The 12,469-nt window shown below is 43.8% G+C and overlaps 1 protein-coding gene across 1 annotated transcript in view; it reads left to right on the forward strand.

Moving 5' to 3' along the window:
• Positions 1–12,469, forward strand: part of LOC147708719 (uncharacterized) — a 285,914-nt gene that overhangs the window by 248,180 nt on the left and 25,265 nt on the right. The window lies entirely within an intron of this gene.

Here is a 12,469-nt window from a genome sequence, read left to right on the forward strand (position 1 = left end):
TTTTTGTGTATTTTATTTGCCCTAGTACATTTTATCTGGTTGGCTTCTAGCAATGGTGTATGGTCTAAAAAGCCAATCTCATCCCTTGCCCTCAGCCCCCATCTAAAGCAAAACTGTACAACCTCTTCTTTACAGCATCCTAATCTTATTGGCCTCTGTGTTTTGAAATGACTGTTTCTGAAGGTTTATCAATGGCAAATAAATGCTGTTTTTACTAGGATTAATAAAGGTCACCAATCAATTCTTTACATGAATGAATATTTACAATGCACAATTTGCAAGGCAGTCTGTCTCTCATCCTTTCTTTCACTCCTCCAAATTATCCCACACTCCCTTCACATCCCTTTTCTGCACCTTCGCTGAGTAAACATATGTATGTAATCACAACGACTTTTCAAGGTAAACTTGCAACTATTCTGCCATTGATACAGAGATTATATTTATTTTTACTTGCTAGATCTGCACAACATGAATATCCACATCACCATTTACAAGTGCCTAAGACATTTGACTGTTGTACTGTTCACAATCCAGTACCCTCTTTTTCTGTGACAGCACTTTTGACATAACAGAGACACCATGTTTTCCAGTCCAATTGGGAGTGGCAATCCAATTTCAGGCACAAACTTATTTTTTGATGTTTGCAGAGCACTTGCCCCCCCCCCCCCCCACCCTTCTTGGTATATGACGTCAAAGCAACCCCTCTATAACCTATTGGGCCATATTCAATGTTAATTTTTATGTATTTTTTATTTTACATATTTACTTTGGGTTAATAAACTTGAAAAGATTGATTTCAAACAGACAAATGTTTATTGACAATAGTAAGTAAAATATTGGATTATCCTATTTAGTTGCCTCCAGTGAAAGAAAAAGTAGTGCTTGATTATGTTGAATATGGAATTTTAGAAAAAAACACTGGGGCATATTATCAAGGACGGCGTTAGAATTATCGCTGGTTTAGCGGCAGAAAACTGGTGCTAAAACGGCAATAAAGGGCTTGATATTATGCCTGGAGAATTCCAATAGAAGCCCAGGTTCACACCAGCACATGGACTTCTATTGGAATTCTCAAGGGCATATTATCAAGCCCATTATCGTCGCTTTAGCGGCAGTTTTCTGCCACTAAACCAGCGATAATTTTTAACGTCCTCCTTGATAATATGCCCCAGAGTCTGTTAATAAACACATTCTTCTTGTACGAGTAAGGGATTGTCCAAGCTGTTCTCTCAAATGGTCAGCTACCAATGACATTTATTGTATTTAGAATATTTATGTTTTTCAACTCGCCTCTTAACTTTTTTCCCCTTTACAGAACTGTACACATTTTGGCATGGTGGAAAGTATCTTTTCCAATTTGTTGCAGGGTCCAAGGTCTTGGAGAAATCTGAGAAAGCATTTTCAATGGAGCATTTAACTAAACCATAACTACATAATGGTGATTGCATTGTGTGCTATTCATGCTCACTTATCTTGGGACACATTTTTCAAACAACTTTTTTTCCAGTAACCTTGCAGTACTTTCTACCTGAAACATAATATTTGGCTTGATTGTTCAACAACATAGTTATTTTCATATCACCTGCAGCAGTGCCCCAAACGATAGACATTTGTGTTGGATACAATAAGCTTCTAAGATTTCTGTTTTGACTTGAACTTTATGTTGGCCGTTTTAAACGTTCCTGTCCCTAGTGACACCACACATAAGTGGACACATGGAATGCCTTGTTTGTCCCGGTAATATCCATACCCTCTGGGATACTCTGACCACATGGCAAATCCTGGAAACTCATAGTCCTACCTTTAACATCTACAGAATAGACATCCTAACAAACATAATATAGAAATACTTAAGAACATAGTAAAGAAAACGTTTAGCCAATCCCTCTCAGCCACATACTGGTTTCATTTTCTATGGCAGACCGATCAGACCATGGCACTTTTTAATTTGTCAAGAATACCCAGCATTCTCCAAGGACTATCGTTATGCCAGAGATTTGCACCATCACAGATGCCCAAAACATGCCAGGATTTATTGTCCCAGGGCTGTTATGTTACTAGGGGGTAGACCACAAGTTGCCAAGAAATATTACCATTATTGGAGAGCAGTATTTTACCATGAGTGGCAATGTGAATTCTCTAGTTGAAGTAACAAGTTTGCCAAGAATCATCAACACAAGTGCCTCCGACAGATTGATTCCCCCCCATGCTAGAAATGCCAGCTCTAGAAACACTTGTTTAACCATTTGTTGTTCAGGCAGCATGTTTCTTTCATATACCAGTGTTAAAAAATGCAAATGTAAATAAGCTGGATTAATTTGCAAAAAATAAAAACTCACATTAATACAGAAGCATGCACACTCACACACAAGCACACATTAAAGTACAATGAAATCCAGAAGGAAAACAAGTAGAAAACATAACTCCTGTTTTTTTTAAACTAAAATTCCTACTAATTCTCCAGTTGTGGGTGTCTTTCTCCATAGCATAGCATCGCCCTACTGACATAGAAAGTACATTTGTCTTTTGAAGTTTCTTAAACTGTTCAGTACCGCATTTGAATTGCTCAAATCTACTCTGCAGAGTAGGGTCTTGTAAAAGTCTGACAAAAATTGGTCCAATAAACTATAAAGAAATACGCAAAACCCTTCCCTCCAGCATTCCTTGCATCTCTCTGAATGATATGAGGCATGTACCAAAATACTTGAATCAACCTCAGTGGATTGGTTGATCTCACGGGTCAAAAGAAAGATTCGACCAGGAGTAATACCAGATCACTTTCTCCATAGACGTATTGGTCTATTTGAACTGACTTTAATGGCTTCTCAATCTAATACATACTGAAAGCTCCATTAAATATTCTTAAGGATAACAGTAATTGTATGGGGGGTTCAGATACATGCCAGTGTATGGGGGAGAGATGGAACCTCTGAATGCTGCAGAACTGCAGGAATGGCTGTAAAGTGATAACACTGTGCCCGCTGCATGTTTTGCCACTTGTAGCTTCAGTGAGAACTCCCTTGAAGGGACTTCTATTAAGTGCAAAGGTCAACATAGGTGTGTCATCTCTAGGTGGAATAGGATTCTCTTCTAATGTTGAGTTCTATACAAAGCGAGTGAATCTTTAAAGATTGCTGATGACAATAGCATTCCAGGTAAACGCTAGTTATTCCACACACTGTCTTAAAGACTACTTTAGTGATTATGTAGCCACTTCTTACTTGAGCTCAGTGATTTGGGAAGTGTGGTCTAGTGATAGGAGAGGGATCATTTGTGGAGAGCAGAGATGGCGGATACTGAAGGTGGGCCTTGTACTGGGTTGTGCCTGGCTCTCTTTTTTGTGTATTTAGGGCTATCAGTCTGGCCATTCATAGACAGAATTACACAGGGGAACAGAACTGCGATGTTCAGTGTCACCCTGTACAATGCTGAGGGAGACTGGTTAAGTAGGAGGGGATGTCAGTGGGTGGGGGGGATTATTGGATTATTTATACATTTGTGTGTTTCCTTTAACCTCCATGGATGTATTTCTGTTACATTTTATTTGTGTAAGACACCTCCAAAGCTGAAATCTGAATGAAACTCATCCAATTTAGATTATGCAATTCAGGATGCCGTGCCCCGCAACAGTGAAATATTTTTAAGCTAAACATTCACAAAGTAAACTGCTTCCACAACAATTTAGAGATACACAGAAATACTGAGATGCTTTGATGAGCGAAAAGTCCTGTAGCAGGATAGCCATTCACATCTTTGCTATGCATATGCAGAAGAGTGGCAATATGCTTGCTCTTCATAAATTAAAAAACAAGCATGAATTGACAATTGTAACTCAAAATAAATATATATAAGATTCTCTTGTGGAACAACATATCCTCTAAACCGGGCAACAAGGCCTAGTATGACCAGTCTACAGAGCTTCTTTTTTGGGCAGCACATCTGTATTCTTTCCAATTACTGGTGATATTGCATCAGTTGTGAGTAAACAAACTCTGATTAACTATGAAATGCAACTGATTCATCATAAACAAAAGCAATATATTTTTTTAAAAATCGCTAAAGTACTTCAATATGATTAGATGTACATTTATTCAGATGATCTATCATAACCGACTGGCTATATGAATATTTCCAACGTTCCTTGTTCCTCTACAAATACAATATGAGCCAATCATAATCTTCCAACACAAGCGCCATAAATATCCATTTTAGCATTTCATTTAAATAAGTCAGGATGTGTTTTTACAGAATTTCAAAATGGATTTCTATACTATTTTCATTCCTCAACCACTGGATACTGGCATTTTTACAACTAAATAGATGAGGAATTCGTTATCTTCCTTTCATTATGGCAACACTAAGGGCTAACTGGGTGTCACTAACTTTGAAGTTACTAACACTGACCATCAAAATATTGGCATCAAATGGTGTACACTAAGGAGCACATTTAAGAATGACAGTAAAGCTCATCAACTTATATCTTCAATTCCTATGATGGACATGCTTACATCTGTTTATGTCCCAATTTGTCAGGATGGACGAAAGAGAGAAGAGAAAAAGAATTGTGATCTGATATAACCCTAGGGTACAAGGAGATACCAAGGGGCTTAATAAGAGTCTGGCAGTCCACAGACCGCCAAACTCGCGGGGATGCGGCGGTCTTCCGACCACCTTATTACAATTAGGGTGGTCAGACTGCCAATGCCCCTGCTCCCTGGCAGTGTTGTGGTGGTCTTGAGGCTGTAATATGCTTGGAGCAACTGCTGCGATACCAAACATATTACAAGTTTCCTCTCTGCCACATTTTTCATGGTGGTTCCTCCTCCATGACAACTGTGGTGGAGAGGAAACAGAGGGGGCCCGATAAGTCCCCCTTGTGTCTCAGGGCCATGGGGTGCATGCAGAGGGGCCCTATATGTGCCCCCCTGTGTACATGCACCCCTGTTCCTGCACGGCATGGTCATTGTGGAGAAGCGTGGCTCAATGGTTAGACCGGCAGACCCTGATGCAGAGGTCTGGCCTGGGACCAGGGTTCAATTCCCGCCTCGGCGTCTCTTGGACTCAATCTCTCCCAACCTGATAATTCTCGCCTCGGTGCCTACTCTAATCATGGGTCCCACTCTGTGACTCTGGGCAATAGCTTGCTTAATCTCCACAACGGCCCCAGCAGCGCTTGGATGCCTGGCTTCACCTTGGGGGTGCCCAGGAGTGGACATCTCACAGGAAAGCCAGGAAGGGTTCCACAGCGGTATGAAAAAAGCGCTACGAGACCTGTGGGTAGAAGGCGCTATATAAATACAAACACATTTACATTTACATTACATGCCATATAATGCAGGAACTGTTTTTGGCGTTCCCATTGTGGTGCCCATTTTCTGAGGCACTGCCTTGAGAACGTCAAATAATAGCCCGCCAAACACAAGAAATACTCGTTATCTGGCAGGCGATCTGACCATGGATTTGGCGCTGCAGCAGCAGGGCAGATCCAGTGACGCACTGCCAACTTCGTAATCAGGCCCCAAGATGGGGCATAAGAGCTTGGTAGGAAGGAACATGTCTATCCGAGAAAAAGATTTACGAGAGGCGAAAAAATATGTAAACCCTTGTTTTGTCATCAGAGAATATCGTCAGACATCCACCAAAGCATAAGATTCCATTACTTGCAACAAAGCAACCCTAGCCATTTCCTTTGAGCTATAGGAGGTTCTCGAAGAAGAGTTTAGCCCTCAACTACTAAAAGAGGATTCTATCCATGGGTTAAGGATGATGTTGAAGTCCCCGCAAATAATCAATGGTTCTGACCATTGATGTAGCTCAGAAATCAGACTATTAACGACCACAGGATCATCAGTGTTGGCCCCACAGAGCACACATGGCATAATGCTTAGTTGGCTTCTCTTGACTGTTGCTATGAGCCATCGTCTACCCACATCTGTACAGTTGTTGGTGAGTGTCTAGCTCTTATACCGAGCCAATAGGGTAATCCCGATCTGAGAGAAGTGAAACAAGCTGAGGATAAGGACTTGATATGATAAATCATCCAGAAGAGAGGCCGATTTATTCAAGAGCTGAGTTTCCTGTAGGCCACCTAAATGTAGATGAAGATAGTGTAGCACCTCTTTAATTAATTTTTGCTTATAAGGTGCCTACATTCCATTGATATTCCACTAAATAATATGAAGATGCTGGTCACTGGACCACATCCCTGGCTAAATCTTGACATTCTTGATCGAACAACCAGCACACAGGGAAAGAGAACAACAGCACAGAATCATTCTTGGTCCCAAATTTATCGTCCACGACCATAAGGCCTCAATTTTTGTCCAGCAACCTGCCTAAACATGCTAAAATACAAAATAATTATAAAGACAAAGTGACCCCAAACCCTGGCCCCACCACTCGCCCACCCCCAGCCTTCCCCCAACGTGTTCTTTTCATGCAAGGCCCAGAAAAAGGGCTTACCACCTCCTGTCCAAAATAATATCACTAGCACGGGCAGTAGACATGAGTACATTAACTTCCTGCCCCTCCCCCCGTAGCACCCCAGACGAAGGATGAATTTGGGGAAAAGAACTAAAGGGGCAGGGCAGACACCACCCGAGACACCCGCCAAAATGACCCAAAATGTTTTCCCCCAGACCCATAATTACTAAGTGAAAAATCCTCATTAAACATTCATGAAATCAAAGCTAGGTGCCTGCTGGCCCTGCAGATCTAAAGCTTCCATTCGCAAAGAGAAATAAAAAAAGAAAAGAGGGAAGGGGTACCCAAGAGACTGAGCAAACAACTGTAAAAACCTATAAGGAAAAAGAATCAAGAAGAAAAAGACAAAGAAATCAGGCAGATCCACTATCCTCCTTATCCCCCCCCCCCCTCACCAACTTGGTTAAGCGCTCCTCACTCCCAGGCTGTTCAAAACATTAATACATTTGTTCCTCGTATTGGATGCACAGGATTGCTGGCTCCTGTAATAAAACCAAAGCTCCAAGCTTTTGCAGTGCCAGGACTACATTCTCATGAGAGAAATCTGATTGAACAAAAAAGTCCAGGCCAGCCGCTTTCACTGGTGATCTTGGACTAGCAGCCCTGTTTATCTCCTAAAGGAGGAGAAAGTAACCCACATATATCGGGTTGGCCCATGAATAACGAGGATGTTAGCCCTCAGGGGAGGCCGAAATGGATAGGGATGGGTTCTCTGAATTATGCTGTCCATGTCCCAGCCCTGCAGTGTAGTAAAGGCTTAACTAAACAACCAAACTATATAGCATCTAGGATTGTTCCTCTGACCCCTCTGGGATCCCCAGTACCCTGAGGTTATTCCGGCGAGACCTATTCTCCAAATCTTCGACTCTTGATGAGAGCATGGTCATCTGAACTTCCTGTCATGAGATCTGGGTCTTGACTGCTCCCACAGCAGTTTGAAGGCTTTCCTAAACCTTCTTGACTTTCTACAAGTTGTGGGTTTAGGGTGTCCATATTTGTAGAGAGCTTCCCTAAATCCTAGGGTTATATCAGATCACAATTCTTTATCAAAGAAATGGGCTGAGTGTTATCTTTCTGGGTCCCTGATAGCGCTAATGCATCTGCTATTGCTGGGATTAAGAACTAAGCATGGGCGAATTTTGCGAATCTCGCGTTCGCGAATTTTGCGGATTTGCGAACTCGCAATCCGCAAAATCCGCGAATTCTCGCGAATTTGCGGATTTTTTTTTTTTGTGTTTGCACGGGTTTCTGCCAGTTCGCGAGGGTTTTGTACAATTTCGCAAATTGCGAACTTACCTGTCGGGTCGCAAGTTTCGCGAACTTGTTGTTTCTACGTGTCCAGCCTGTTTGGGACACTCTTCTTCATCACTGCCACTCTCTGTCACCACTGCCACTCTCTGACTACTCATGCCACCCTCTGGCCCACCTATGCCACCCTCTGTTTCATCACAGCACCCTCTGGTTGTCCAGTCAGTGTACATTATTGTGGCAACGCAAGCACACCTTCCCTGCCTCAAGTGACCTGAATTAATTTGGGGCTGATTAATGTGTCACAGAATATTTTTTTAGCTGGCACCTGCTTCCTTAGTGCTTCCTGATTAGTGATCTTTTGCACTTGCTAAGTGCTTTCATTGTTGCAAAATTAGTTACAACACCTGCCCTGCCCCAACTGACAATAATGAATTAGGGGCTGATTAATGGATTTGAACTTCCAGCCTGGCTCCTGCTTGTCTCCCTTAGCTGTAATTCAGGACCTTTGTGGCATATGTGTAACTATTCTGAGGTTCAGAGCAGGGTCACATAATAGTTGCAACTGGCAACTGAACTCTGGAGGGGCCCCTCAGGAAGCACTACAGGAAATGGCTACTAATGATGAGCCTGAACTTTTGAACCTGGTAAGTAGTTTCAGTTTTGCTAAGATCGTATTTCTGCAATTTTGCACTTATTCGCGGGGCGCGAAGTTGTACTGGGAAGCCGCGAACTCACGCGAACAGTGCGAGCAAAATCCGCTGCTCGCGGATTTGCGGATTTTGCGGGAGATTCGCGAATCTCGCGGATTGCGAATTTACCGAAAATCCGCAAAATCAGCGAGCGAAACGGATTTTCCGCCCATGCTTATTAAGAACCCTCAAGGGGCTATTGTGACCAATCCTGCCCTCATGCATGAGGAGTTCAACAGCTTTTATCAGAAGTTTTATGACAAAGAAGTGGTCCCTTCCACGGACCAGATCTTTCAGTTTCTTCTGGTCCACCATCATTGGAAACTGTCTTCTACACAATAGCGTAAGATAGAAGGTCAAAAATCGCCATCTGAAGTGTAAGACGCTGTTGGCTAGCTGGCATGAGGCAAGGCCTGGGGCACCGATCAACTTCCATTGGTATTCTATGTTAGTTTGTCACATCTTGTAGTGCCGGTTCTCCATGATCTATTCAACTCTTTTGAATTACTTGGGGAGGTTCCTGGGTTATGGACTGAGACCAACATCATCATCTTGCTTAAGAAAGGGAAAGCTCCCTTTCTTAGTGATTCATATCAGCCTGTTTCTTTGACTAATTCTGATGTATACTAAGATTTAGTAAAAAGACTTGCTACCATTATTTCTGATTTTTTTTCATGAGAATCAACATGGTTTTTTTCAAGGCCGGGATAACACCGCTCATGTCAACATTGTTATCACTGCTCTTGAGGCAGGCTGTGCTCAGAGATATCCGGTAGGAGCAATAATGTTAGACGCTGAAAAGGCTTTCGACTGCGGCTCAAGGCCTTTTCTTAGGGCATTATGGCTGTGCAAGGGTTTGTGCCATGTTTTATTGCTTTGGTTCAAAAGCTTTACCAGAATCTTAAGGCAAGGGTTTTATGTTCAGGGTCTTCTAACAACCTAATTTAGATAAATCGTGGAATCCGTAAAGGGATGTCCACTTTCACCTTGCTCTTTGCCCACTAAATTGAACCTTAAATTCAAGCCCTCAAGACCTTGAGGAATATTGCTTTTCTGCGTATCCATCAACTTGAGCTCCAAGTGCTTGTGTATACAGACGACATTACTATCATGACCTCTGCCACAGAGGATTCTCTGGCAGGTATTGAAAAATTGGCTAATGAGTGTGGGGCATTCTATGGGTACAAACTAAACCTTGATAAGACCCTAGTCCTCACCAGCATTGTCCTTTCTTGGGATGATAGGCGATGAGTCAAATGGGCACCTACCTGGGGATCGAAATCTCTGTAAAAATGGAGAATGTAAGGGAATCTGATGATGGCGTACTATACAGTAGAACGCAGACGATATTGATTAAGTGGCATTATTTTCACATTGTTCTAATCATTCCATGCAACTTAATCAAGATGATTATTCTCCCTTTCTACCTTTACCTCTTGCGGGCATACCTTTACATTTAGCTAAAGGCTTTTTTCCACAGACTGAGGCTATGTGGTGTGAGAAGTTGGCCTGATGTATGATGTCCACAATTCTGTGGGCACTCTGTATCGGTCCAAACAATCCCTTATGGTGGTGGTCGTAAAGTCAACCTTATAGACAAGCTATCCTAGGGGTAGCATGGACTAAGCAGTCTTAGGCTAAACTCAAGAGGGCATGTGAAGCCAGCTGTTATACCATATGCAATCTTGTAATATCAAATGAAAGGACACCACACAAGTTATATATTATAAAAATATATGTATTTATTACTAGAATAATCCTCTGTACTTGTTATGACTGCAGAGGCACAAGCGTTTGAACAAAAGCACAGTTAAACATTCAAAAGTTGCACAATTTTGGATAGGCCTGGTGGCCACTCAAACCATATACTAAAATAGTGGTATAAGTACCACCTCTCGAACAATGGTAAGGCCTAGGGCGTTGTGAATCGCTGGGAATACTCGGGACTAGCAGTGATGAAGTCGGGAGAGGCCCGTGGAACACGGGTGCAGTGCCTAAAGCACACGCAGGCACCAATGCAAAGTCAGTGGCGCGTAAAAGTTAAAGAGTTACTGTTTTGGAAGTCTTCCGACTGGAATAGAATTACCCCACTTCAAACTAGGACACTAGAGGTGTAAACCACTACAGGAGCACCGGTGTTAGTTCGTTACGTCATCCATAGGAAGCGGGTGCATAGGTGCCAAAGTGTGTCGGGTTTCGTCGTGGAGATCTATGGAGCCTGGAGATGAAGATGCTGCAGGCGGCCAGGAGAGAAGAGTCCGGTTGGATCCAAGGGTCGATCGAAGATGTAGAGTACCTGAAAGCAGAGGGGACAGAGTTTGGGTCCCTAGCCAGTGACCAGGATGGAACCAGGAAGGAACCAGGCAATGTCGGGCGCAATCAGGTGGTTGTTGTGAAGCTTGTCTCCGCTGCCACGTGGACTCCGGGGCATTGACGATGACCAGGAGTGGAGCACGAGCTGTCCCACAAAGGTTCTCGCTGTCGGCGATGTTGGATTCTGGATCGGAGTTAACAGGCCTTGGCAAATGCAACCCACGCAGGATTGGAAGATTGCTTCTTACTCGGACCAGCAAGGTCAGAGCGGTGGCTCCTTTTCAGGGGAGCGAGGACCAGTCTGGAGCAACCAGACTAGCAGTGTAAATTCAAAGGTTTGTCGGTTCTGGGGCCACTAGCCAACAGGCAAGAGACCGGACCAACGCATCAAGCAGAAAAATGCAAAAGGGCCCAAGGCAGCACTCGAGGAGTGTGAAGGGGAGATCTTTGGTGCACAAGCTGCTCGGGGCTGGGGCTTTTCAAACCCCAATGCACAGCTTCGAGGGTGCCTCAGGAGCTGCACGGTCAGCACTTTGCAGTCTTTCCAAGAGGGACGGCTCCACGCTTCACGTCGCTTCCACGGGTCTTAGATTCACTGGGACTGTGGATCGGGCTGTTAAAAGTCAGGGAAGCTGGGTCTTGTTGATCTCTGTCACTCGAGTTCCGGCAGGAACTGCAACAAAGCAAACCGTTGGGCGCTGGATGGTGCCTGTTTGCACAGGGTGGTCACTCCATGACCACAAGGGAGATTCTTCAGTCTTCCACGTCGAGTGGGATGTCGAAGGGTCCAGAGTTCTGTATCAAAGTTTCTGTCAGGATAATCTAATGCTCCTGGGCACAGCTCCTACCTTTATTCCAAATCAAGGGGCTGGATTACCTGCTAGGTCCCTCCTATGGGTGGAACCCAGGAAGGGGTGGTTACACCCCTTTCCCTTTGTCCAGTTTCGCGCCAGAGCTGGGACTGGAGTGTCCCAGCACCGGTTTGAACAGGACTATGCAATGGGATGCCTTGTGCTCCACAGGCAGTGCCTAGTTTCATTCAACCCTCCCTGCTACAATCCACTATCTCATGTCTGGGGTGGTGTAACACCTCCCTTTGACAGGATATCTATTGTCCAGGCCTCCCCTGCCAGAGTTTCGGTCAGCAGCAGGAGGCCAGACTTGTGTCTGTGGCAGCAGCATCCATTTTGTGATGCTGGGGCTTTGGTTAGATTTTACCACGTTTAAGCAAAGTAACATGTCTTCTCCCTCTAGAAGGGTGGAATGCTACCACCGTCACCAGGACTGGTGAGGGGGTAGTATTCAAAAGCGTATGACACCTTACACGACATGTTTTGATAAAGCCAAACCAAAGTTAGCAAATAACCGCGAGGATTATAATGCACTTAAGAGTATATGGTATGGCAATATCCTGGAACAGCTAAGGGAGTTGGTCCCGACAGCTGCAGACAGGCTCAGCTCATGCCCGAGCACCATCTCACATAAACCAAGCACTCTGCCTCCAGGATTGTTAAGGCCTGCCATAGGAGTGACTTATAGGTATATATATGTCCAGATATAGGTTTAGATATAGGTATACTATATCTAAGCAAGGGTTGATTACACAACCTTGCCCCAGCTGAGGGATCAGCCAGTTGTGTCAGTTTGCATAGCCAGCCAGGGGTGGCAAAAGATATGCTGTAGCCCCTGGTAGGCCTTGGATACACCTATGCCCTGGGTACCTATAGTACACT

Source organism: Lissotriton vulgaris, chromosome 6 (genome assembly GCF_964263255.1).
Source record: "Lissotriton vulgaris chromosome 6, aLisVul1.2, whole genome shotgun sequence".
In the NCBI taxonomy this organism is placed as follows: domain Eukaryota; kingdom Metazoa; phylum Chordata; class Amphibia; order Caudata; family Salamandridae; genus Lissotriton; species Lissotriton vulgaris.